Here is a 23,090-nt window from a genome sequence, read left to right as displayed (position 1 = left end):
TGAAAACAAGACAGTAAGCATAGGGAGTTCCTCAGGGTATGTGGAGATGGAGTATAACATTGAGGACTTAGCCTTGACAACCATACAAAGTCATTGATTATAAGCACTTTCTCTGAGTTTTGTGTTCCTTACTGATACACATGTATATCTACCTGTCAAATTAAATACACAGCACCTGCTGAATCACTTATTTCAATAAAAAATGAATTATGATTTAAATTCCAAAATTTTCATGCACATGCATATGTACATTTATGAAATAACTGCTTGGGTCAAATTCAAAAACAGTGATTCACTAGGAGATGAATATTTTGCTCCAAGACACATACTGAAGCTTCTATTTGGCCCCCCTCTTTTTTTTTCTGATTTAATTCCATTGATACCAATACAGTTACATAAGCAGAGATACGACTCACTGACTTCAACAGAGCTAATATTCCTCAACAGGAAATCAAACTTTTGACCTTAGAAACAGTTTGGGAAGGATTGAAAACAACGTAAGACACTACCATATTTTGGATTCTCCTTTGTATTCTCATGAGAAATGTGTTATGTTGTAAGAGACTTACATCTAAGGACTTAAGCTAAGGACCTGACCCAGTTTTATGAAAGTAAGAATACAGCTAAAAGATGGTTGTGATGGAGGTGATGATAATCAAGCTGGCTGATAATTTCTGTAGACAGTCTAGCACGTTAGCTGATCTTTTTCCCTGGGTAGTTGAATAATGAATCTTAATATCAAACTACCTTAAGTTCAGAGCTGCCTTGCAAATAAAGTTAGAATTAAGCACTTTGAGATAGGATTATTATCTATAAAATATGGAAATATTTAGTGTCCTCAAATTATGTTCTCTATCAATGATTGCATAACATACCATTAACATTTTTAGGAGATATATATATGCATCAAGGAGAGACTACATTCTTTGAAAAGACATTAAAGTTTAGAGAAAATTATTTTTAGATTTATCCCTGACTGATATCAAGTCAGCTATCAAAGTAACATGTGACAAGCACGAGATTAGAAATACTAAATGCCACACCAAAATAAGACAACAGTTTTTAGGTAAGATATTGTGGGCAAATCATATGACCCATAAAAAAGTGAGTTAACTGAAAGAGTTTATAAGCAAAGCTAACAACTGGTTTTAATGTGTTATTATTAATAGCAGCATTTACTCTATTGATGTTACTATAGTTCTACTGTATTGGCATTTTCCTTATGTAGATACCTTTTTTGCCTCTGGATTTTCATATGCAGCATAAATATACAGACAGTATTAAACTGGATCTGAGACTGTGAAGGACTAAATTTTTGCTTGTTACTAAACAACAGACATAGGTAGGGCAATGAAAATAAAAATTACATTAAATTAGTACTATCTATATTTAAGACTATCACCATTCCATAGAATGACAGCTGCAGAAGGTTGGGTTGTTACACTTGGAAACACATCCAAAACATTACTGTTTCCAAAATGAAGTTTCGAAAATTCCTTTGTATTCTTCTTGGAAAGATGTGGTGCTTTGTATGTCTTCCGCAGTTGTGCCTCATTGAACATATTTTTAGAATATGGCTCCAGCTTGTCTGGTAATTTCTTGAATAAGCAAAAAGATTCTTTTTATTTCATTGCTTTCCTCATAACTGAACACTGGTGCATGCATTTGCCTGCTTCAAAAATGTTCATTAGTGAAAGCAACAGTAAATCTCCAACCTTCTGGAAACTGTGAGGTGGTTTAATAAGACCTTATAGGTTGATTATCAGTCCATTTTGTCTTCTAAAGAAACAAGTAACTTGCTGAGGATTAAAGGCAAAAGTCTGAATTCTTGATAATATTGCTGCTTCAACCAAAATATAAAAGTATGCAAAGGTTTAGTTTCCATTTGGATGATGGACAAGAGACAGGAGATTGACAAGGTGTGCACAAATCCATTTATGTTAATCTCATTAAGAAGAAACAAAGATGGTGATGTATGCTACACAGCAATGAATTACATTATGTGTGAAAACTGCATCATAAAGGGAAAGAGGTGATGACTCTCCACAAACTTGCCTGGAGCCTGTTCACATAATTCTTCTGGAGTGATACTCCACAGATTGCTAAGAGAAAATAATGCAAAGGAATGTTTCCTCTTTTTCTTATGCTTTGTAAAGAAAGTACTCTTCTGAAAGAAAAATGAAGGACTGGCAACAGTGCTTTATGGATATTGGCTTTATGAGCAAATCTATTTCTCAGAAACAGATCTTTCAAAAATGAAATAACCTCTGCAGTGCAAAACACAATTATCTGAAAAATTAAAATGCTGCTCCAAACAATTGAAACCACTGACTTATATTATGATTGATTCAGTGGAAAGAGCACCCATAATTCAAATGTCAGGAGTGTAAATTTTGTTGTTACTGTTGTAACTAAATTGTCACACAAATACCAAGATTAAATCTTACTCCTCTGACTAAAACCAGCTTATACTTCCAACATGAAAGTTTGTTTAAAACATTCATATTCACAAGAGAGATTCTTCTCCTCCTCCTTTGGCAAAAAATTTAATGTCATTTTTCACTTTCTTCAAAATGATTTTTTTTAAGCAGCTCTCTTTTTGACTTGTGTATTCTCATTTTCAATGAAGTTTCAATATGCCAATATTCCAATTCAGTTCCTAAGCACATTTTTCAGTTTAAATGGCAAACGCTTTCAAGTTCCAGAAATCCATTAGTTTTTTCACATTTTCACGTGGGCATAGCCATAATCAAGGTCTGTGAACGACCTTGTTGTTGATTCTTTTCAACTCTGGAGACCAAAGTTAACAAGTACCCAAAGGCATGTAAAATTTAGAACATATGTTCTTAGCTGCAAAATATTAAGCTACAGTTGATGTAGATACTGATACCTGAGCTGATAACCTGCATGCCATTTATAACCAGTGAAGCTAAAGCAGAACTGCTAGGGTACAATTCAACACACCCAAATGCCTCATGTCATAAGGTGTCCCTCTTATTAAAGAGGCAGAATTTTCAATAGAATTTTCCAAGAATTTCTGAAATCTTGTCCAAACAACAACTTCTTAATTCAGCTAAAAAACCCACAAACACTCTGAAGATGGTATGTCTGATACATGATGTCTTCAGTGAGCATGACAGCTTACTTCAGAGGTACTGTCAGAAAACTTAGTGAACCAAGTTTGAGATTGGAGACATCTTTCCATGTATAAAAATTGTAAGTATTTTTTGAATACTTTTGTGAATTTTTTCCTTTTCTTTGGGTTATTTTTTATCTCTTGTTTGAAGATTGTATTAAAAATACATTTTGGGGTAATCAACATGGATTCACTAAAGGGAAATCATGCTTAACCAATTTCATTGCCTTCTACAATGGGACAACTAGCTGTATAGATTAAGGGAGAGCAGTAGATATTGTCTGCCTCACCTTCAGCAAGGGTTTTGACACTGTCTCCCATGGTATCCTCAGGTGCATCAGGAAGAACATTGCCCACAGGTCAAGGCAGGTGATCCTGCCCCTCTGCTCAGCCCTAGTGAGGCAAATCTGGAGTGCTGTGTCCAGTTCTGGGCTCCTCAGTACAAGAGAGACATGGAGCTCCTGGAGCAGGTTCAGCAGAGGGCAGGACAAGCTCTTCTTGGTGGTTCCAAGCAATAGGATGAGAGGCAACTGGCAGAAGCTGGAACACAGGAATATTCATCTGAACATCAGGAATAACTTCTTTACTCTGTGGGTGACTGAGTACTGGAAAAGGTTGCCTGGAGATGTTGTGTAGTCTCCTTCTCTGGAGCTATTCAAGAACCCTCTGGACACAATCCTGTGCAACTTGTTCTAGGATGACCCTGCTTAAGAAGGGAAAATGGACTAGGTGGCCTCCCATGGTCCCTTCCACCTTTACCCATTCTGTGATTCTGTGAAAATGGGTCCAGTACTGCTCACTGATGCTGAGACCAAGAGAAAAAACACTACTTGCAGCCAATACTTCAAAAAAGGGCAGCTGCATCCAGTTCACCACTTGGGCCTGTACTAACCACCACTCTATGTCTAGGTTAGCCTGGAGGAATGGCAGTTGGTCTAGGGCTGTTTCCCAGACAATTTTCTGGTTTATAGCTGGAGGAAAATGTAAAAAACTGTTTTTATGTAATTGTGCAAACAGAAGAAAATTGCACTGGCTACTTTTGCAGAACTAGAAAAAGAATGAGGTGTGCTGGATAAAAACTTGTAGATAGGAAAGATGGAAAGGCCACTACTTTCCAGGTTTTCTTTGAGATCGGAATCAGAGTAAATGAACTAAGGATAATGATAACCAGTGTATTCTCTACATCAGTATTGTAATTAAAAATTATTAATGTGAACAGGAAATATTGCAAGTACCTTAATTTTAAACTAATTTCAAACTCATAAAAAGAATGACTGTTTACAGAACAGAAAAGCAGCAAAAAGACATGATAAAATCTTTGGTTAGTCAGTTTAATGTCTTCAAACAAACAAGAGTTAAAATTCCTTCTTTTCAAGAAGTACTTGACATTGTCTGAAGATTTAATGTAAAATTAAAGGACTGTTGAATTTAAATTATGCAATATCAGTAGTGTCTCTCCTACACTTTTTTAAGTATTTCAGTTTCTCATTATGCAGGGAGGATGATCTGACCTAAGAAGAGGACAGAAATATTAAGAAAATAGAACAGAATTTATTTTCAGAGTCTCATTGAACTCCCACTGGAGTTGATGGGTAAATGCCTAGCTACTTCAGTGGGAGTAGTACTATACCTATGATAAGAAGGTTGTATTTTCTAATATACAGTATATAATGGTCCTATAAAATGAAAGTCAGAAACCAATTGACCTTAAGGTTGCTTCATCTTGTAGAGAGCAAGAATTTTGCAGCAAATTTCTACAGGTTTTTCTAACTTTGGAGGGACAGGATCGCATTTTTAAATAGAGTTAACAGCTCATGCAGTTTATGATCACTTATTTCACAAAACAGGTGATATAGACATAAAAAAAGGAGACAAAAACTGAGTTTAGTTGGGTGATTTTATGGCATATATTTCTTAAAATATATTTTAGACTGATCAGGTAGCACAAATGCTTAACCAGGATGTTTTGGAGTAGTCCTATAGCAAAAGTGAAATAAAATCAACTTATTGTTTATTTTCCTTTTTTTAAAATTTATTTTCCTTTTCTTTTTTCCTTTTTCCCAGAGATACTTTTCTTCATTGTGCTATAAGATGAAGCTTAAGTGTCACTAGCTTGTCACATACTTTTTGTTTCTTCAGCTTGAAATGAGCATAAGTATAATCATTTGAGAATGGAGAAATAGCAGCTTTTGGACATGAGTTGTTTAACACTACAAATGCCAGCTGCTTCAGCATTTGTTGTATAATGGCCAGTCTTCGCGAGCGAAGATTTGGGAAAGGTCATTAACCCTTCGAGCCTGCGCAGTGGATTTTTTAGGTGAGACCCAGCGTGCGCTGAACTGAGCCCACCCTTTAATCCTGAGGTTCATCTGCCGGGGCCGAGCAAGCTTGGGCAGTGGCAGTGAGGTCCCCAGGACGTAGGTTTGTTTAGAGTGACCTTCTCTTAGATGGATTGCCTTACAGGGCTAACGAGCTCCATCTGCCCTGGGGGCTGGGAATCGAACCCGGGTCGCAGCGGTGAGAGTCCTGCACCCTAACCACTAGACCACCAGAGGCCCCCTATTTGTTGTATAGTACTCACGCTTATAGCATTATCATAAATTGTTTCATTGGTACTGTGAATTCAGTGTTTTGATAAAGGCTGTTGCTACTTGAAGAGAATCAAATGAATTTAAGTGAACAGCTTTGATGATCACCATTAATATTGCTGTAATTAGATATCTATAATAAGTAATTGAGAAAGGGCTACATCTGTATATGCAAGTAAGTTTAGAAACCCCTAGTGTCGAGAATGAAACCAGAGTCAGGCTCCAGAGTAAGAATGTATGTGAAAGTGGACCATCTCAAGACTGTAGTGGAGGAGCCAGCATGTAAAATAGAAGAGGCATTGCAAGTGCACAGGCACAGGATAGTGCCAGAGGTGTCAGGACTATACATGCAAGTGGTCAGTACTTGATGTAAAATGGGGTAGCAACCAAGTGAAGCTGCCAACATAGTTGGCAGCAGAGTTGAAAATATTTAAGAAACAACATCACCAATTAATTGTACAGGGGTAACTGTTCCAGGATTGGTCATGTCAAATTAATGACCCTGATATCCTGCAATGTTATGTATTTAATTATCATTAATGGAAAATAACTTTAATGTCTGTGTTTGATTTAAAGTTCCACCCTTGAGGTTTGACTGCATTTGAAATGCAGCACAGAGTGTCATAAATATAATAAAGAAATTTAATATTTGGTAATGCTTTTGTATATTGTTGATGCAAATTTAGGCAAACCAGGTTTATAAGACTGAAATGAATGTTGTCCTTTTACAAATGAAAGATTGGGTTTGTTTATGTGCTATGAAGACCATTTACAGAAAATTTCAAATTTTATTACTCAGAGCTATTTCATACACACTGTTAATATATCATGATACTGAAGCTCCATGAATCAGAGCACATTGTGTTTTATAAGAATGTCTCACTTCTGTGCAATCTAGCACAAAGGAGAAAAAAAAGGTGTGATCTTTAGAGGTATTTTTCTTCAATGCAGTTTTTAGCAGCTAGCAGGTAAATTCAAATCATCCAGCAGAGGAGAACTTCATATGGTGGAGAAAAAAAGCTTCAATACTCCTGTAAAATCCATGGTGCCTAAATAAAGACTAAATAAATGGTTTTTTACTTGTAAAGCCTATTACTGCCTACATTCTCAAATAATTTTCTGTTGCTCTGAATATAAATTTATTTAGGTATGGGATTTTAAAACATTCCATAATCACCTCTTCCTGATTTTTTTTTCAGCATCACACTTTGTGTGTTGTTTTGCCTTGGTATTTGATGGCCTTCTAGGCAAAATGCTGACAGATTAGAGAGGGATTGATTTTGACCTTTTACTTTGAATCCACAGATGTTTATGCAGATGCTTGGCTTTCTAAATGAAGGGTCCCACTGACATCAGTGTGACCACTTCTGTTAAACTTAGAAATTTTTTGTGGACTCAGGATTCAATTCTGCACAAATCCAAATGCAAACAGAAGAGGAGATGACTCAGCAGGTTTCTCCCATTGGTATTAAAAAAGATTCAAATGCAAATAAACTAGATCTACAAGTACTTGGCAGATCCTAGGAAAATTCATTCTTTATTTGCAAAAGAGGACTTAAAAGCAAAATCCTTCTCTTATTTTTAATTATATTTTCTATTACAGTCAATGCTTTCCTTTGTATGCACCGGTGGAGTTTCTATATTTCTGAAGTATTGATAATTTAATATGAAATGGTTAATCATATAACCAGACAATACATCTGACAATTTAAAAGCTAGACTAATATTACACTTTCATTAATTGCAAAGCATATTAGTGCTTAGTGTTACAGTTACCAATTGTAGAGTTAATTATTTATTCTAGTACATTTAGTTTTAAATCACTTATAAACTTCTGAAACTTATAACAAAGTTATGTGACTTAATGAACACAGCTGACCATTAAATTTATTGACAACATTTACAGTCTGTGACTTAAAATTCTTATTATTGTAATTCCTTCAAAGAATTTGTTTACCTTTTACTTACGGTTAAATAAATCAATTTTCCTATCAAGTTTCAAGCTATGACAAAATAACTTGAAACAGAAAATTAAATAGTTAGAGTTTGAAATATGTACACAAACCGTGGGGGAAAAAGAAATCCCAAAATTCTAAGGTCATTCATGTAAATTTCATCTTAAATAAAGGTTACGATGTTAGATTATGATGAAGAAAAAGTGTTTTTACTACTCCCACTTGTGAAGATGCATGTGGAATCATAATATGGAACATCAACATCAACTTTTACATGAGGTAATAAACTCCAATCCAAGTGACCATGGATAATGCTATTTTTTAGGGAATAAGATGGCACCTATTTTCTTATCCTGAACATCAGCCTATCAATTGGATTGGAACAAAAGACAGTTTTACAGCCTGCTTGGCACAGGTGTTGGATATTAATCAATGTGACAAAGCAAACACTTTGGCTGGATGCTTTGCAAATGTACTTCTAGCCACTGTGCTCACATTAGTTCCATTTGTACAGAACGTGATTTTTTTTTGTATTTGCTTCGCATAAAAATAAGAAATGACAAACAGTCTTTCTTTTCATGAACACCTCATACGCAAAGGATGAGCTGTGACATTTGGTCTTTCCTGCAGATAATGTGATTTTCTCTGGTCATTTTAAGACACCATTTTTTAATGTGCTGATACTTTCTGGTATCAAATTAATATTGCAGCAGTGTGGTCTAAGGAGTAAAGCAAGATAAAGGTGAATGTAGCCATTCTCATTAAAGGACACTGTTTGCTTTGTGCAAAAAAAAAAAAAGGACTTATTTCTAGTGGTGAGTGATGTACGTATTTCTTCAGTGTTTTGTAATCACAGTTCATTAGAAATTATTTCCAGCACCATACAGTACTGGTGTGCACTGGTTCTTATTTCTTGAGTTTATGTGGGTAAGAAAGAAATCAGCTGACTGGGCACCACGACTGATTGACAACATTACCTGACCTATGTCAGTAGCTATCTGAATTAAACCTGTAGGTATCCAAATAGCAGAAATACTTTTCACATTTGTGCCTTGTTGCTGCAACATATCTAAAAATATTCTATTAGTGTCATGGCACAAAAATCTGTATTTTCCAAAAATTTATTAGAATCAAAGGGAGGTTTGTTGGAACAAAAGGGAGGTTTGTTGGCTAGTTTGGTTTTGGTTTTTTTTGTTTTCCTTTCATTAGTTCTGTTGGTTGGAAGGATTCTAGTAAGGTAATTAGTTTATTTTTGTCAGGCTATTTTATATAATGACTCTATACCTAGATTGAAACTGCTATGAAAAATAGATATTCTGGTTGAATGTACATTTCTTATATTTATTAACTGCTTTGAGGTTCTCAACACATGTGGGTTTAAGGACAGGATATTTTTTAGTTTCATGTGATACTATCTTATTTGGAAATCCTTAAGACAAACATGGTAATATGAAGTTTAATGCATGGGTCAAAGATTACTAATAGGTTTTCTGACCCATGCTGGAATGTAAGATCCCATGACCAAGACAATAACTAAAACTACGTAGATTTCACTAGGTAGATAAAGCTTATTATGTGTTTGGACAACGAATTCATACTGCTGACCGTAAGGCAGGTGTACACAGGCTGAGAAAAAAAGTATCGTGTTTGTTGTGTTTTGTTTTCTTGGGATTGGTTCTGCTTTGTTTCATTTCAAAGTGAAGACCTGTCAATACAGGGTAAGACAAAATAGTCAATAAAAATTCTGATGGTTGCTCTGCACCTTGACATTAGAAATGTGTTGTTGAATCATGCTCTTATACACAAAAGAACAGAATTTTCCATTGTTAGTTTTTCTAACTAAGAAAAGCAGATTCTTCTGTATATAAATTATAGTTTGCATATTTCTACATTGCTTCTGTTTTTTAAAATGTAGTCTAATTAATTATTTTCAAAAGTATGTGCAGGTAGGTCTTTTTCATTGGATCATATGAAACACCTCCCTGAAAACAGAAAGTGCTGCTCATATGTGTAATCACCATCCACAAACTTCTTCAGTAATCATTTTTTGGGGGAAGAGTGTTTCATATGGGATGTTTTGTTTAACAACTATGAATTGCCCCTTTGAAATGAGTCAGTTTTTTGCATCTGTTTAAGGATGAAGCTCTGGGAGAATACTACATTTTTAATATAATTTTGATACACTCTCTATGTTTAAAACAACAGAATAACTGCTATGATCCTGCTATAGTATTCCTTATTCCAAACCCACAGTTTTACTTGTCATTATTTCAAACTTTTTCTTCTCATATCCTGAAGATGATAAGGTTCTTGGAGCTTTTGACTCTGATCCAAATCTTCATGCCTTTTAAGTAATAGTAAAGACTACTGCCTTCATGATTGTGGCTGTGATTCAAAATTGTATGCTTTTGGTACATTATTAGCATAATTTGAGTGGGTGTACAGAACTTCAAGTATGTGATATAGAATATATAGTACTATAATTTCAGAGTAAACTGTAACACAATATATATTTATTTTAATAAAGGAAATGTATATTTGTTTCTTTGGGTCTCATTCATAAAATGTTACAAAGTGATCTGAAGTAGAAGTATTTTACTGTCTTCTGAACTAAAGGTCCAAGCCTTATCACCTGGCAACACTGGCTCAGCTGTGATTCATGATATAAAGATAAAATATAAGGCTACATGCTACAAGCAGTAATCATAAAGACTAACTGGTCTCATGAGGCTAATTTCCTGTGACTTTTATGAACACTCCTCAGAGATGAGGGTCTGGAGTATTTTAGTAAACAAAAATAGCATTTGAAGCAGAGGCCCTATATGAACAAAATTACCATCAATTTAAATGTTTCCATTCTGAAAGAGATCCTTATAAAAAGATCAATGTACTACCTGTTGGGATCTGGGGCTTGGCTATCAGCAGAGAAGGAGCTGAGGAGATTATGTAGCAGGCCATGGACAGCAGGAGCTGGGAGAAACTCCTTACTCTGAGGAGCTTTGTCACAAGACCTGTTAATATCTAGCTACGTTGATTGGCCTGTCTCCTGCAGCAAGATATTGAAAGACTTTGTGATGATGTTATGAGGCCATTTAGAAACCCCTTTGTTCTCTTCCCCCCCATGTAATCCTTGTTATGGGAAATATTAACCACCTGTGTAACTGTACCAGAAAATTGTGTAACCCCCTAGTTAACATAATCCATCCCCTAGTTAGTATAACCCGTCCTCCTCATTAACATGTCCTGCCCCCAAGACCCTTAAATTGCGTTTCGTGTGTTCAATAAAGATTCCAGTTTTCACCCCCAAACCTGGGATCAATTAGTTATTCAGCTACTCTCCCCTTTGTTGCTCTGCCTTGCCAGCTTAACTGTGCAGAGAGCAACTGAACACTTAGATAGACAGAAAACAACTCATCTTTATGGTAAATCAAAAAGAAAGATTTTGATAGGTCTTACAGTGAAAAGGTCTGTCACTGGATAACACTGTAGAATATGCTTCAAAAGCAACTGCTGAAATTTCTTTACTGAGCCACAGAACATGAGGTTTTGATCCAATAAAACACCTAAACACATGCCCAACTGACATGCTAATATCTGTGGCTTTATTTGTGCTTAAATCCAGAAGACACTAAAGACTTGAAATGTCAGTTCAGCACTTTGAATCCATGAAAAGTAAAAACAATTTGAGACAATTGTCAAACCCATTCACATCGGATAACACTAATGAACTGATGCAATTTTGTTTCAGTACTACATACACTTTTTTTTCTTGATCAATAAAACCCCAATATATTGTTGCATATTTTTTCTGGAATATTTCCACATTTTAATTATTTTTGTTTACCTTTTTTTTTTTTCTTAGAAATACCTCAGCTAACATAGAACTCTCAAACATTTCTGTTGTGCCTGTGGTTCCCGTGGCATGGCAATGCAATACAAATGCAATCAAATGAGGTGATTTTGAACTCTTGCCTGCTGTTGAATATCATATGGACTGAAAAGCACACTGTAGCCAGATCCAGCTGCCCTTTCAGAGAGAGGGAGACAAATAGGGTATGTAAAGAGCAGATGTCCCCAGATCTACAGAGATGTAGCACTTGTTTCACATTAATCTCCAAGCACCAGAGGTTAAAGAGGTTAGGGTTTCTGGTCTTTTCTCCATGTCACTTGATACCAACATGCAGCCGATTTCAATAGTACAATCATTCCCTCCTCCTACATGTTCATACACATTGACTGTTTTTCTTCTGCTTTTTTTCTGCTATATTTGCATACAGTAATACAGCTGGCACGTTCATTTGTTAAAAGAATCAGGAAGCTTCTGCATTACCAAGGAGCAAAGAGGATGAGCAAAAGGACAGTAGTAATTCCAGCTTTATAAGGGCTATTTTATGGTTTTACATGGGACACAGTGACATTATAAAGTATATTTGCCTAATCATATTTGTGATAACAATATTCACAAAGTGTCATTTAATAAGTAACAACCTATTACAAGTCAATGCACTTCACAGCTTTGAAATATTAATTATATATGAAGCAATGCAAATTAGGATCTACATTGTTGAGATCTTCATTAAAATAAAATGAAAACAAAGATCAATGTAAACAAAGTGTTTACAAACTGATAAAATTATTAATCAAGAAATAGGTTCCTATACAAAGTAAAAGATAAAAGAAGTCCACCTTCCATCCTGAATAAGATAAAATGATTATCTCATTTCTCCCATTAGCAAATATGTAATAGTATATTACATTATTACATTATTTAATAGTAATAAGAGTGAAAATGGACACAGTCAGAATGTAAAAACACTGTTATAGCTGTTCTTTGTGTTTGCTAAAAGAAATATGAAAATTTTTGTCATTTCTAATTTCCCCATTGTTGTTATTGCTTTCAAGTAGCTTCACAGTTGGCTAAAAGGTATTAAAAATGCTACTTGGTTATAATTGCAGTTGTAGATTCCAGTCTTCAAAACTTTGGTAGGGCAGGATCATTTATGATATCACTCTGATACTGCCTAAGACAACCTCAAGGGCTCAGGAATAATACATAGGTCATTTATTTAAAATACCTAAGTATTAAACTTAGAAACACATGTGCCTGGTTTTTCACCTAGTTCTGTTTCGCTTCTTTGATTTGTAACCGAAGACACTTTTTACTGAAAAATATAACTTGTGGCTGTAACAAAATTGCATATTAGAATTTACTTTACTTTTCACCCTCTTCCCAAGTTAGGATACTGATATAATTAAGAAAAAACACTGCAGATTGATTATAACAAAATTTTAACTCAGAAATAAAGATATATAAACATGATCAATCATACAAAGTTCAGCAGTATGAACACCAGAATAAAGTGTGTGTGTGTGGCTATTTTCAAGGCTGAGTTACAAATTCAGGTTTACATCACAAAAAAAATTGCTTGCACAGATATGATTTTTCAGTTAAATTAAGAATCTTTGCCCTTATGAAAACATGGTTTATAATGCCAAAAGGTGTTATTCTGCTAAAATAACTTATAGAGTTGCACAATTCTTTTTTCCATTTGTTATTTTGTTTGTGTTCCCAATGACCACACATGATAAATATTTGTTTAGGGAATTTTGCCATTACAGAATTACAATTTTAAAAGGTCTTGATCTAGTGTAGTTCTTTCAGGTTCTTCTGCCAGTGGCTTCCATTGGAATTACAAGCAATAAAAGAAAATTGGTATAGGCAAGTATAGCTTAATATTTTCCATATAATTATTTAGATAAGTGACAGATTTTGAAGTGTAAGATCATCTTACTGGCTATTTTGATTTTATTTTATTCAATGTTTTGTGAACTATGAGAACAAATGTATGGAGCAATCCAGATGAATATACTAAGTAGTGAGATGCTCAGTATTTACCACAATGCCAAAAGAGTTGGCTGTAGGATCACTGACAAGAATTAATATTAAATATGTGACAAACGCGTTGGCAGAAAGCTTCTAGTTCATACAGAGTCATTCTCTGTTTGATGGCCTAATGCCCGTCTCAGAGTGTGCCATACTGATTAACAGATGCAACAGAAGTGCAAAAGAGGAGGTTAATGGATGTAATCATCACTATGATCATGTCCCATGGTGGAGAAGCATCTCTATCCTCTTCCAGAAGTGCGCATGGTCGTGGATACAGGTGATTGGAAAGGAGATCATCCACCTCTGCTATGTCCGTTTGAGGTGTCAAAGAGAAGCCATGGAGATACACAGAACATACACAAATTGTTGTCTTTACAGTTGGAAAATAGGAAACAATAATTATTTTGGTAAATCTCAAATTTCAACACCAGGATTCTTATTTATGTGTTTGTATTAGCTGGTTTGTTTGTTTGTTTTGCTTGGTTGGTTGGTTTTGTTTCTAAGTCAATGTAACAGAAAGAGCTTGTTTGCTTGCTTATGAAGCTTAAAAATATCCTTAAATAATTTACTCCCCAAAAAAATCAAAGTTTCCAGGAATCTATCAGGAGGTTTTTTCCTTTGATTTCATTGCCTTTTAGATTCTCTGCTATTACAGATCTTTTTTTTGATTCTATAGAATTATTTCAATAGATGTGTTTATGTTTCCATATTTTCTTGGAAGCCATTCTAGACTGAAAGGTTGAGAGGCATCCTAACACTTTCTGTAAAAGGATGTATTTCAAGTGATCAATTACTACATGGGTTTGATAAAATATATAAGTTCTGCTCTTTAAATAAAATGGCCAACACTCATTCTTCCCCTCCAAACATTGTCTTCATTCTCTAAACAAAACATAGCTCAGACCATAAGATTTTGTGTCTAAGCTAGCTGATAAACCTATAAACATCAATAAAAGGATTTTTATATAGGATTTTTAAAACATATTTCTGATCACAGTGCTTGATTTAAAGTCGACTGTGGGGCAAGAGTTAGAGTTGAGTAATTTTGTGGCTTGTAAGTTACTGTCAAAATATGAATAAAGATGAATATAAAATGGAATATTAAAAAATAAGCATTTATTTTTTTCTGGGAAAAAAATAAATCATGCAGGTACATATCTTCTCTTTTCATTCTTTCTCTCTCTCCACTTGCTTTTTCATAAGTAGAACTGAAGATTTGACTGCTACTTTTCTAGGTGCTTTACTCTCACTGACTCACTGAATCACTGAATTTACCCGAAACAAGACTACATCTCAGTGTAGGCAAGTTTAAACTATACTCCCCCACCCCCTTCCCTTTCACAGACCTCAAGTTCAAGTTTTAAAAGCTGTATTTATATTGCAGCGCTTAAGGGCCTGCATCCTGAGGCTATGAGCTACAACGGGTACTATTCAGATTACACGATTTGAGGTGAGAGTGGATCTACCTTTGGGCCACTTTTTTCTCTTAAGATTAAGGCTCGGACATATAAATATTCCAGTTTAGGCATTCATCCATCTTTAAAATGGCAACATAATGCTTTTTTTCTGCCAAAATGAATAGCAATAGTATCTCTTTGGAGCCCAGAGGCACTTTCACTTAAGTATGAATTAAAAAAGTGTAACACAAACATTGAAACAATACATCCCTTTCTATTTTCTCTGTGTTCTCCCTTTTCTGGTCTTGTTGCAATAGATGTTAAATAAGACTCAAAAAGGAAATCTCTATACATTAAGACGAGATATTTTTCTTCTTAGCAAATTTTTGAAACAGTTGTAGGCAAAGCTGGTGTGTTCATTCAGAAAAAAAATAAATCAGAAAAATAGGTATTTAATTCTTTATCACTTAATTGGTTATAAATACAAGCACATCCTTAAAAATGTTTTGCATTTATCACATAAAACGTCAACCACTTCACATATGAAGAATAATCATGCAGGGAAAGAAATCAATGGACCTTATCATATTCTATATAACTTACTTGCCATTGATATATATAAAACCATATTTTTATATGTGATAAGTGGCTGCTGAGTCACTGTTAACTGTGATATACTGTACCTTCCTCCCTGTACGGAGACCTTCTGTTGTGAAGCCATAAAAAGAGCCTTAAAAATATTTTCTTAAGGTGTTAATTCAATGAACTCAATTAAATTACTAGTGTTCTGAAACAAATTTGGTATGTTTTTTTAAATACTTTTGCGCTTGATTTCTATAGTTCTGAAACGGCCAAGCTAATACACAGTGATTACGTGTTTTCTGAATTTTCTTTTTCTGTCCTGGAGCATCCTTTGGCTGAATACAACAAACCTGTCCAAGGCTATTGCTGAAGAGCCAGAGCAGCACAAGTAAACACTTCATGGTGGCTTTACACCAAGTCCCCGCAAAAAAGCACACTCTTCTAGGTGTGCTTAGCTACAAACCTTTTATAAAGGAGACATTTCTGAATAGCATACTTTTCCACCATGAAATTAGTTTTCAGGTCTTCTAATATCACTGATTCATGAAGTGAAATAAAACTATTATCTTCCTTTAGCAAAATGTTTCAAAACAACCAAAGAATATATTTGCAGAAGAAACCAGAGTGAAGTACAACAAAATGTCTGAGGATTCATATGTCGAATAGCAAAAAAGAAAAAGCTGTGAATGCTGTGAATATAAATCTGACACTATAATATGTAAATATAATAATTCAAAATAAACCATTATGTTGTCATAATTCTATAGAGACTAATTATTTAAGGAGCAAGCTATCATCATACTTACCAAAGGGCTTTTAAATGCTATTAAATTCTTTTAACTATGAAGGAAAGTTTGGAGAGTTTAAAAACTCACTGAAACTTCTTTGACAAACATGCTGGCAAATGACAATGAATCAAAACCAGCTACAGAATTAAAATGTTCATGGAGAAACAAAGACTTGCTCAATAAACTGATGATATTAACCCATACTGCTTGCTCAGAAGATGTGTTTTCGGTGAAAGGCTTCTTAATATCTCAGAGTACTATGTTGGCTAAGCTGCTGTATTGCACATCCATTTCACACTCTCTGTGCCTTCTTTTTGGAAAATTAGAATAGGGTTTCACTGTGTTTTGAAGTGGAATGAAAGCGAACTACAAAATAAGTCAAGAAATTAAATACTTGTTTTTCAGATAGCTTAGGTCTTAGGAATCAGTACATTTTAAGCTATATTATATGTCTTAAAGTCAATGGGAAAATATATATGCTAGAGAAGAAACTGAAAACCTTCTGTTGGAGTCTCCTCTGGTTTTATTACTACTTAATTAAATTCTCTTAAAATTAATATGTTTCTTAAATATATCAGCAGAAGTGAAAAGAGAATCAGAACCTACTGTTGCAAAGGCTGGAGAATCTATAATTACTCCATAAAACTTTTTATATCTGCCAGTGTCTGGAATGTGTTGGATTTCATTTGGCAGATTTTTAATTTAATGAGTCTTTCATTTCACCTATTCATAGCAGAAAATTTTTACAGCAAATATTATAGCTGTCTAGGCATCAGGACATTGACATCCCCTTCAAATAATTTTAATTAATGAAATAGAGCTGATACAGGACAACATTAGAAAAATTTATGCTATCTTCCTTAGGTAACATTTGTCCATCAAGCAGAAAGCAAAACACATGTGTGGGTCACCAAACCTAATAGGCAGTATTAATCAAAGTACCAAAAAGCACTGTTGTGATATTTCTTAAAGAGATCTAAGTCTACAGGTAGATAGCAAGAGATTACAAGACTTTGGCAGTAGAAAATGTATCAAAGACAGTACATGGACAGAATTTTTTTTCTTTTTTCTGTTATTGGGTGGCAAAACCACTAGTGTGAAGTTAAATGACACTCACTAGTGCCAAGTGATTGCCATTTGATAGTGGCGACAACTGACAAATACTGAAATCAGTCCAATAGCAATAGCTCTGGATTTTGGAACAATATATCCCCATTGCAGTCCCTATACCAATATGCCCTTCTCACAGTGTTGAATGAATGTGGCTAGAGTATCTCAAAGCTGAGTGCACACCAAAATTTTTAAAGTTTTGTGAGGTGCTCAGATAAAATGGTGATGGATCACAGAAGTATCTAAAGCAAATAGGCAGAGGATTCATCTTCTTGCCCAGTAATGTTCTTGTGCATCCATTTTCTGCAAATCTATATAGTCAAGTGTAGTCAACGTGATTTTTTTCATGGTTAGACGTAGTCAAAGTAGCTAAAGTTCTTTCAGAACATTGGTCTCTCATGCCTATAACACTGAGAACAAGGCATTTTTCCTCAAAGAACAACATATTAGAAAGCATCAGTTCACTAGTATAAAGCATTCGTATATTATAGGGGAAATGAAATTTTGCGTATTCTGCACTTATGAACACAATTTTTACTTTGTCCAAGCAACAGCAGATTTTTTGGGTTTGGGTTTTTTTTTGTTGGCTCTGTTTTTAATACATAAATAAAAAATATAGGTGAACACATTATTTGTATCTTTAAATAAATTACTTGCAAGTATCTTGATATAAGGATCAAAACTATGCATTTAACTTATTAATCCTTTGTGTTTAAAGTTGTTATGCAAAATTAGTCATTATTTCTTCATCTGTAGTGTAATCGTTTCTAATATTCTCAAAGTCATGTATTAGCATCTGTTAACTGAGACTTAAAGTACCCCTGTGAGTTGGATAAAGAATACCTAAGTTTCACTTCACTTTCAGTTGAAGTCTAGCCAAGTGTAGGATAAATGTGTCAGGTTTCTTCTGCTCAGCTGAATCAGAGGACACATTATCAAGAATATATTTGATGTTATTCTGATCAAGAGCATTCTTCCAACAGATGAGTAATACAATATATCTTAAGCAAGACATCAAGGAATACCAAGTTTCTCTTTGCGATTATTCCAAAATAAATTATCTGCAGGGGAATAGTCACCAATAGCACAATGCTGAGATATTATACAGGTCAGTATTGATTCAGATCATAGCATAGGTACATGTAATTTTTGTGTATTAACATCACTCCCAAAGTAATATCCAAAATCCTTTTGCTCTCCTTAGCCACTGAACCACTCTGGGAATTTGTTTTGAAAGGTATAACAAAATAACAGAAGAGATTACTAACCCATGAGATTTTGCACTTGTAGGCTGACATAACAAAGACATTGTATTTCAGCTCTGTATTTTAATACATTCTTAGTTTCAAATCAACAGGTTTCAAATCAAATCATTCAGGTTAACCCTGAATTAAATAGTTGGCTTTGTATATGCTTGGCTTCAAAGCACAGTAACCTTTGGTAAATATAGAGGAACAAACTGTGTGATAGAAACTGTGTGATTTTTAATTTCATACTGGATACTCCATACCCTTGCATAACTCATAATTTCCAAGCTTTTCTGGAAAATTTCCTAGTGTATGATATACATACAAATGAACAGCTTTTAGCTCTGAATTGGTTTGTTTTGTATTCAGATTATATGTGTGTATGTGTGTTTATAGTATTTTGTTTATGATTATGGGTTTATTTATGTATGCTTACATATATACTCATATTAGTTGCAAAAAACGCATCACTACATTTGTGGTTTAAATGGTCTAATAATGAAAAGGAAAGATAGCAGAAATTAATTCTTATTTTTACCACTGCAATCTGATATAGATTGTACACAATTAACTTCAGGGTTAAAACTATTTCAGGACCTTAATTAACCTAAAATGGAAATGATTACTGTGCACTTAAGATGTGCTCATTGGCTTTGTGAATAATCCACCATTTTTTGTATCTCAGCTTCATGCGAGTTAGTCCTAAATCATATGACTTTTAATGAAAGATGAATGTGCTTGAAGAAAATTATCTCTTCTAAGATGAGGTGGTCAGGAACTTTTTGAACTAAAAAAACTCAGTCTCTTGTACCTATCTTATCATACCCTATTTCTCTCTACACCATTTTCCTTATATGTAGCATGGAAATATTTGTTTACTTGAAGGATTGACATAAGAATTAATTACTTCGTATCTGAATACCTGAAGGCAGAGTGACCTTCATAATGTTGTAAATAATGCTTATTGCAACACTTTGACTAGAATTGTTAATTATCATCTTTGTCTTGGACAAGGTATTTTTCATCTCTTAATCTGAGAAGTGTCACTTGCAGGATGGACAGAACTGTTACCATGATCTCAATTGCTTTGCTAACTGAAACAGCATGTATAATAGAACGAGCTTTTCTGAGCATAAACAAAATTTGTTATCTTTGTGTATTATTTCAGCCTTTTTCTTCAACTCTGGGATCCAACGCTGTGGGTTAGTGCACAACAGGGGCAGGTAGAGTTCCCTTCCAACACTGTTAAACAGAGGATGGGGCCAGACTTGTGAGGTGGCTGGGAGCTGTTGATAGACTTAGCGGAGGATGGAATATCACTTCCTTATAACCTTTTGCAGTAATGATGGATTTATTCATAGTATCAGCTTCTGCTCCCCTGCTGTTTTGCTTGTGCCGTGCTTAAATAAGCATAGGGCTACTTAGTGGTATCACACAGACTTGACTAACTTTGGAAGATGTAGCAAGATTTCCTTCAGTTAGCATTTCCTTATAGTGCTTTAGCTAGCTGTTCCTTTGCAAAAGGCACAGGTTTAAAATCTCACCCATATGCACTTCTGGAGAATTATTTAGTACTGCCAGGAGAACAGTCACAGCAGTTCACTTAATAATTCTACTATACACCCTTGATGGGATCCTTTTTGTCTTTTTTCACAGTCTTTGAAGATTCAGGTTCTGAGAGAAAGTCAATCTAAGATACTGAATGTCAACATTTAGAACTAACACACTGCTCAGCATGAAAGGTATATAAAGAAGACAAAGGAATTAGCACAAATTTTTAAAGGGTGCAGATTAAGATGCTGAGGGACTATTTGTTTCAGGATATATGATGAAATTAAAAACTTTTCCCTTTCAGGAAGTGATTGCATAGGCAATATTTTAAAGATCTCGTTCAGTTATTATTGATTGTGTCACCAGAACTGATCAGAGCAAGTGACCTTTTTTATTATTATTACTTGTTATTACTTTCCTCTATACATCCACTATCTACCAGTTTGAATTAGTCTGTGTGTTGCTAAGAAGACAATTGAATCTTATAATAGCACAAATAATTAACGTGTGGGTTTCTTTTTTTCTGATCATTCTAACGTGATTTTTACTACCAAATTCAATCCTGACATACCTGAAGTAATCATTTGCTTTGAAAGTATTTCAGATTTTTTTGGGCTTACGTGATATTTTGACTCTGCATACTAACAAATAAAAGTTTTGAAAGCTGACATAACTTGTTTTTTCAGTTGTAGTTATCATTTAACAGTACTTAAAGTTGATTAAGAACTGGGAGGCATTCAGTAGGGGTTCAAATTTTGAGGGGGGATTTTGACATTAATCAGATTCAGCGACGTACTGGAATCATGTTTATAAAATATATGTCAGTTAATAAAACATGAATAAAACTCAAAATATTTTTTTCTTAAAAGAGGTGTGATAAGCTGGATGACATTCATTTTGCTTATGGAATGGAGCAATTTCCAGAGCAACAATCAAATTTATTCAAGGTTATGCAGTTTAGTTATATAAAAATAGTATGAAAGAAGTTTTATATTATTAGATGTGAATATCCAATTCTTTGTTTTGCAAGCTAATTAGAAAGTATTTTACATTATAAGACACATTTTCAAAGCATTGTCTTAAAAAGGTTGCACAGCTTCATCCATATAATTTCTTTCTCATTTTTCTTTTTTGTTCATCTTCCTTGCATTTTCTGTTTCTTTGGTCATTTTCTTCTCTCTATTCTGGTATGACCTTGCATTTCTCAATTAGATTTTTATCATTGTCTTTTTTCACCTCATTATTATTTATCCTTTAAATTGCAGTAGTTCCTAGACCAGGGATTTTCAAACTCCAGGAGTCGTGATCCCACTTAGGTTAATGGGTATAACCATGTAAACAGAAATGTGGTTGCAAGTCTGGAAATGACCCCATAAATGAGAATGGAAATGGAAATTGTAAGCCCTGAAGTGGAGCCAGAAGCAGAAAAGTTTTTAGAACATTAGCCAAAGAGTAGAGTAATATGTATCCAACCCTATTTTGGAAAGTGCTCTAGACTCTACAGGGAAATAATTATCAGAACAAGACACAACTGAGAAATGATACAAACAGATAGTAAAAAAAGAGGTAATTTGGAGAGCAAAAATAATAAAAAGTGAGGGATTCTTGGCCAAGTGAAGTAAAACCCTTTTTTTTTCTTACCTCCACTTTCTTCTTGAACTCTTGCTCTCTCTTAAAATTGTCACTAAGTGCTTCAAGCTTTCAAATGTTCTTCTTTCTCTTCCCTCTCAGGTTGCAGCTTTTCTCCATACCTTTGTGAAGAAAAACAAGGTTGGATGGATTGGGAGGGAGCTTGCCTTTCAAACAGTCCAGTATCTTCTGCTGATACACTGACAGCTATTAAACCTCCTACCCACTTCTCTACTAAGCCTTGTTTTCATAGGGCAATACAGGCCATCTCAGGTCAGGCACCATACTGCCCTGCAGTAACAAAGCTCACTTCAAAGAAAGAGAAAAAGGATGCTGGCAGCTGACACTGTGGCTCTTTTATGGAAAAAGGCAAGATAAGGGACCTTGGAGTTCTGTAAGATGGCAGAAACTTTGGATCCACCACTGAGTTAAATATAAGAGGTTAGACTAATTTTACCAGAGTATTTTACAATTTTTTTTTCTACCATGACACAGAACATTTCTGATTTTACTCTTCCTTTCTTTCCTAGCTGGAATTTACAACACCGCCTGGACAAAATACTGAATAAATTGTTTACATTTCAGTGACTATTTCAAGATAAAGTGTTGCTAATAAGTTCTTTAAGGGCAACTTAAGAACTTGTGTCTTTAAGAAGACACATGAGGAGAGGTTTAGAGTTTTGATCATAAATTCTTTATCTGTTTTGCATTTGCAATAAGCATCTCAAAGAATATCAGATATCAAATAAAAGATTTCCAGCAGAGAGCAGCGCATGTATTTTTATTTTATGTATTATGTATGTTATTTCTCTATTTGTCTTTGTTAAATTTTGATCAGGTTAATATTATTGGAATCAGTAAAAGTGACACATCTAATAGCAAAGTGAGATGAGAGAAATATTTTTCTTGAAGAAAGCACAGAGTGGTTTGCTCAGGATCTCATAGTTGCACTGTTGATTTTTCTCTCAAAATTTCATTTGCTTTCCTTCACATTATTTATTTATATAATTCAAAAAAATAAAATGTTAATTTGGGAGAAAGCAGTACAAGCCTTAAAATCAATAAACTGAGATGAAAGACACAGTAGCAAGTATGTTGGGTAGTTTACTTCCATTTGCTGTGGCTGTCTGGAATGAAATGAATTATTTCCCATTAAATGCAACAGCTTTGGGCATAGAAATACACTGGGTCTAAGTGACTTACTGAAGTGTATGTGGTGT

This window comes from Lepidothrix coronata, unplaced genomic scaffold, assembly GCF_001604755.1.
Source record: "Lepidothrix coronata isolate B3197 unplaced genomic scaffold, Lepidothrix_coronata-1.0 Scaffold4, whole genome shotgun sequence".
Taxonomy (NCBI): Eukaryota; Metazoa; Chordata; class Aves; order Passeriformes; family Pipridae; genus Lepidothrix; species Lepidothrix coronata.
The sequence above is the reverse complement of the archived record's forward strand: the minus strand, read 5'-3'. Positions refer to the sequence as shown.